Source organism: Crocodylus siamensis, chromosome 1 (assembly GCF_052110815.1).
Source record: "Crocodylus siamensis isolate JL-2025a chromosome 1, ASM5211081v1, whole genome shotgun sequence".
Lineage (NCBI taxonomy): Eukaryota > Metazoa > Chordata > Crocodylia > Crocodylidae > Crocodylus > Crocodylus siamensis.
This window is the reverse complement of record NC_143395.1, coordinates 132,818,418-132,824,377: the sequence shown is the minus strand read 5'-3', so window position 1 is coordinate 132,824,377 and position 5,960 is coordinate 132,818,418. Positions and strand designations below refer to the sequence as shown.

The following is a 5,960-nucleotide window of genomic DNA, read 5'->3' as shown; positions in this document are numbered from 1 at the left end:
CCAGCACAGTTGCTGGCCCTAGCATCCCCTATTCCCCCCAGAGCAGCTTGTTGCATGCCAGAGGGCGCATTGTATGGGTGTTCCCTGGGGACAAGAAGCGGCGGCACACCTTGTCCACACTTGTGCAGGTGAGGCCAGTGAGTTCAGATGACCACTGAGGGAGAGTTTTCTGGACCACACATTTGGACTTAGAGGCATAAATTTTGCTCATTAAGTTTAATTTTAATTGCATAAGTTCTACCCCTTAGCCCCGCATATATATTTTTTGAAGTTCTAGCCCTAAAAGACTAAGACATAGGTTTTTATAAATGTTCACTAATTCTGGATGCCTCATTTTGCTGATCTTAACATTAATGTTCAGCTACAACAGTGAAAGGCACTATGTAAAATCCAAGATTGATGACTGGAGACAGCAAATATGTCTGTCTGTTCATTCAGAAGTCAAGGTATCCAAAATTAGAAGTCACATTTGAAAACTTGGGCCTTTGCAACCTGCCCAGGTCCCATAGGATTCCTTACAGCCTGAGGGGCCATTTACACATGTACAAAATGCTACCAAGCTGGAATGGCAGAACTTTACACCCTCCTCCAAAAGGTGTAAGCGATGACACAGGCTGTCAGGCAGTGATGAATCAGGATCGTGAGGTCTGTGACAGAGCCAGAATAAGAGTTTGCATTGCTTGTCTCTTTGTCCCACATGTAACCACAAAACCACTCTTCCTCCCATGGGATGTGTAGGTGGCAGGAGAGTGGTTGGGCAAGGACTCTAGGCCAAAGATGGTGGGGAAAGGGTGGAGGGAGGAAGGGAAGGGAGGAGGCAGTGGGTTGAGATTCATTCATTCTTTTCTATTTGTCTCTGTGTACTTGGATTCTGCTTTGTGAAAGTAAGGAATAAAACAGGATTCAACCCAGAGTGTGCAGAAAGAGATGTCAGGCAAGCTGCCAAGTGATAGCAATTGCCAATGTACATGAAGAGAAAGAGGAGTATTTTTCAATCAAATACATGTTTACTGAAACAACAGTCATGTGCCCTTTTGTCTAGCCTTGAGGATATCAGAAGAACCAGCCTGGGTTGACATAAAAACATTATTAAATAAAATGTCCCATAAAGCTACATAGTGCAGCAGATCAGTAAACTAGAGCAAAAGTGCAGGGATCTTCTACATTAAATGCTAAGGATGGAACAGGAAGGCTGATATTCTGTCAGGAACAGTGGAAATAAACATTTATTTTAAAAAACAAACAGGTCCCCTTCTCTGAAGCCCGTGAAGTCAGCATAACACATCCTTTCCTGCAAAGAATGATGGAGGAAGGAATTTCCCCTACGTAGGGTAAAAATAATCACAAGAGATTTGCAAATTACAGGAGGGGGAACAAAAGGAGACTAATATTTTATTTAGAAAGTCTTTGCAACATTCATTAAAACTTTCTAAGAATGTATTGCCATGTTATCCCACTCACTTGACAGTGGGGATGAAGGAAGGGCTTGTATTTGGCAAATAATCTATGTAAAAATCCCAGAGCCAAAATCACTGTTTTGTTCTGACTCGTGGAGTTTTGTCTGCAGGATTAGATCCCAATCACGTACTTTATTTAGAACTGTGGTTTATTGTTATTTATGTAGCAAGGGAAGAACGATCTTGTGGGAGAAACATGGGACAGGAAGCCAGACTTAATCCAAGCTTTGCCTCACACTTCTCACTCTAGGGAAGTGAGATGATCAAGATGAACTATCCCAGTGAGGGCTCATGGAGGGCTGCAGGAATAGGGGCAGGGAAGCTTTCCTGCCCCTCTCTATTGTTGACTTTTAGAGAGCTATCTGCAAGGACTGCACCCTCATGAACAACACTTAACTGCCAATGGGAAAGTAGTATCTCCTTTTTACAAGTGGGGAACACAGGCACAGAAAGGTTAAAGGTCAGATAAAAAAAGAATGCCTTCAGTGCCTGAAGTATGACTTGCACAGAGTTTAGACACGGATGTCCAACACCAGGATCTTAAACCCCCGCCTCTGCTTAGCTATTGACCAATGCTGAAGGCATCTAAGCTGCATAAATGTGCTTCCCATTCCCCATTTCCCCCTTTAAGGTTATACAGATACCTAATATTCCCTTTTTACATATGCAGAACTGTACCAGTCTTGTCAGGGCTGAGTAGCTCAGTACCCATCTCATCCCTAAGCCTGACTGGGATCAAAAAAATCAGCTAAGTTGCTATGTATTTTCCAGTGCCCTGTCTACCAGGTTATGGGCTGGTCTGGGTGGGAGCACAGTCTACCACTCCTGTTGAATCTGGAGCACTGTTCAGCAAAGAATGCACAATTTACTGAGTAAAAATGAGGGCAGGCTAGAATGGACCTGCTTCTGTAGTATGGTGGTTGTGGCCCTCACCCCAGGAGAGGGTAGCCCTGGGAGTCTGGACCCATAAAAATAAATAGTTACTGGATAAGACACTGAATAAAATACAGAAATAGGCATGGGAGCATGGATTAGAACAGGGCAAGTCAAGAGCCTTAATCATGGAGCTCTGACTCTCTCCTGGCTAAGCAAAAGTTGGATTATTTTTAGGTCTGGCTTGATTTCTAGAGCAAGTGGGTCCAGATTAGCACCTAACTTGAGTCAGCAAACATCTTAGGTTTGCTTATCATAAACTGGGAGACCAGAGCAGATAGCAGGAAAAAAAATTGTCAGTCCTCTGGATCATGATCTATGCATAACGGGTCTAGTCACCCAGACCTTCAATGCGTATGGCTAGGCAAGAGTATGGAAGAGTGAAGGCTGTCCACGACCTACCATCCCCCATTTAGATCACTGAGACAGAATCCAAGGGCCAGACTGAATTCAGATGTTCAGCACCTCGATGGTTGTAGCTTCTGCCACCGAGCAACAGATAAGAATTGCTTTTTTTTTTTTTTCTGTTTTTTTGCACCGGTCCTGGAAGCACTGTAATACCAGGTCAATGCATGGAGTGGATGGAGCACGCTCCGGTTCCACCACCCAATACCAAAAAGAATCTGCTCAATATAGACCTCCTATGGAGGACATATCAGATAAGAATTGCTACTGACTGCCTAATACCTCAGTGAAGGCAGGTTTCTGTCAGTGTGATGTCCCTTAGCCTTTCTCCAGTCAAGGAGTACCCACAAGACAGTGAGGGCTAGGGTTTTGAGGTGCTCTATACTTGCCTTACTCTGGAGGTTGCAACATTGTGGTATCTATAGGAGCTACCCCTCCACGAGTAGCCCCACCACTTTGCCACCAGGCCCTCTGGTCTGATGCAGTTTATGGTCACACCCAGGATGCTGATGCTTGTATAAATACAACAGTGCACAGGACTTTGATACTGCAGTTCAGCTAGGATGTAACCTGGTGCTGACTTACTAGGAATATTAATTTTATCTTGATTTTTTTTTCAGCTCAGGTTCTTTACATACTGTTTTAGAACCAAGAATGGTACACGGCCATTTATGTTTTTATCTTCAAATGTAATTAAATCCTACAGGCACTCAGCTAAACAGAAGTATTAGGACTTTAGCTGCATAATTACTCAACTGCTTTGTATCTGCCAGTCTGGTTGCAGTTTGAAAATCCATTAAATGCAAAAAACCAGACTTAAGGAAAAAACGTGAAAAAATAAGGCTATTCTTGTTCACAGATATGCCTAGTTTGGTCCAAAGGGCATTGAAAATGCAGTTTTAATGGTTTCACTGCCATGTTTCAGCTAACTAGCACTCATCTAATCTTGGCTGTTACATAGGCAGAGGAGTGGGTATGGGCTGAGTGTAGTGGTTTGCTGATTTTGATTTTTTTCTCTTGGCTAGGGAAAAGTTTCTTTGTCTCTTATTGTAAGCTGTCTTGAGCCTTTTTGGGAAGGGCAGTGTATAAATCAAATAAATAAATAAAAATAAATAGTATAAGCATCATACTTCCATTGCACCATTATCCAAGGATTTCAAATCATTTGACCAAGATTAACCAGTCAAGTCCTCAAACAGTTCCATGACAGATGTATTTACCTGTACCACACAACTGGAAAAACTGAAGCACAGAGAGATTAACCAAATTGCCAATATAATTTAATATTGAATAGAATGAAGAACCCCTTTCTTTTGGGACCTTGCTAATTACATTTGTAAAACTACCAAGTTACTTGAACATACAAGTCCTCCTATAGACTGCTCAGCCAACAGTCATTGACAATTTGAGAAGTATAAGTTAAGAGTAGACACTGACTATCAGATAAATGCATTGGTTATAATAGGTTTTACATAACAACATGCATCTTTTGCAAATTGCAGAGTATAATGACTGTTGTAACAAGACATAAAACAGACAAATGTCATTTTTAAACACAGCATTAGATTTGTACTGTAATGCATTACCACATGCACTAGTGCTTAACATGAATCTACTTTAAAATAAAGAGACAGAGAGGTTCTTAGTTCTTGATAATGAAACTATCATCATCAACAAACCTTCCCCAGACTCCTACCTTAGTTTGTCATTGTAACCTTTCCTTTGGACTCTTAAGAGTATTTCCAGTTTAGCTTGGTTACTGACCTCTGCTTCCTCTGAACTGCGAGAGATGCCTTTGACCTGGATATAGCTCATTGCAGTCTCTCACAAGATTCCTGCTTTATTTCAGTCTGTTAATATCACTTATAATTATGTCAAAAGAACTACTTTAACTGACCCACTCAGGCAGCAAAACTGAGCTTTGAAGAGCCAGAGAACCAGTGGTCTTAGGAAAACCACAAAATCATTATGCTGTAAAAGCACAAAATCACATTCATCCCACCTGTGTAGTGATAATGTATCATTTCAATAGATTGTTAACACACAGTGAGATGAACATTAAGAGGATACTAATTTCTGGTTCTCTGTTCTTCCATTTCATACTCATCTTTCTCTTTTACTCAGTCCTGGAATGATGGGAAAGAATCCTAATAACTCCAATTTCCTAATTAGTGGCCACATCTATATGTCCATTAATGCGCCATAGTTACTGTGCATTTAGTTTCGTACTTCCTTAATGAAATACTAACTGAATGCCCAGTAACTATATTTACTTCACAGTAGAGCTGGCACACGGCTTTTTTGTGATGGTTACTGCACACTTATTAGCATGGTTTTTGACTGGCCCTCTACTACGCAGCGTTATTAGGCTACTGTGCAGTAAGCGTCTTGTGTAGATGCACCCAGTCTCTCTCTGAAGCAGTGACTGAATGACAAAGGTGCATCTGTGCTAAGTATTCAGATTGCTCTGGTTAAGGTTAGCTCATAAATCCTAACACTGTAGTCCATATTCAAGCAAAGATTTTCACTGAAATCAAGGGGACTGTTGTAGAAGTAAAGACTGCAGGATTAAGTTCTTAATTACCTCTTTTTAATCCTCTATATTATTTTGCTGCTGTTACATTTCTAGAAGCAAGGGTTTACATCTTGTGTTGGACCAACTAGAAGGATGTTTGGCAACTCTTGAGCCTTCCAGATCATAGTTTCATAGTTTGTAGGGTAGGAAGGGACTTGAGCAGATCATCAAGTCCGATCCCCCACCATGGCAGGAAAAAGTACTGGGGTCAAATGACCCCAGCAAGGTGATTTTCTAGCCTTGTCTTAAAGACCCCCAGGGTAGGAGCCAGCACCACTTTGCTTGGAAGTTGGTTCCAGATCCTAGCTGCCCTCACTGTGAAGTAGTGCCTCCTGATGTCTAACCTGAATTTACCCTCTGCCAGTTTGTGACCATTATTTCTAGTCACTCCTGGTAGCAATCGGGGGAACAGGGACTCCCCCAGTGCCTGCTGGTCCCCTCTGACTAGTTTGTAACAGGCCACTAGATCCCTCCTCAGCCTTCTCTTGTGGAGGCTGAACAGGTTCAGGTCCCGTAGCCTCTCCTCCTAGGGCCTGCCCTGCTGTCCCCTGACCATGCAAGTGGCCCTCCTCTGGACCCTCTCCATGCTG

The 5,960-nt window shown here is 42.3% G+C and overlaps 1 pseudogene; it reads right to left on the bottom strand.

Annotated features, from left to right (window-relative positions):
- Nucleotides 1–2,917: 2,917 nt before the first annotated feature.
- On the bottom strand, nt 2,918–3,095 carry LOC149873346 (U2 spliceosomal RNA; annotated as a pseudogene).
- Between the last annotated feature and the right edge of the window lie 2,865 nt (nt 3,096–5,960).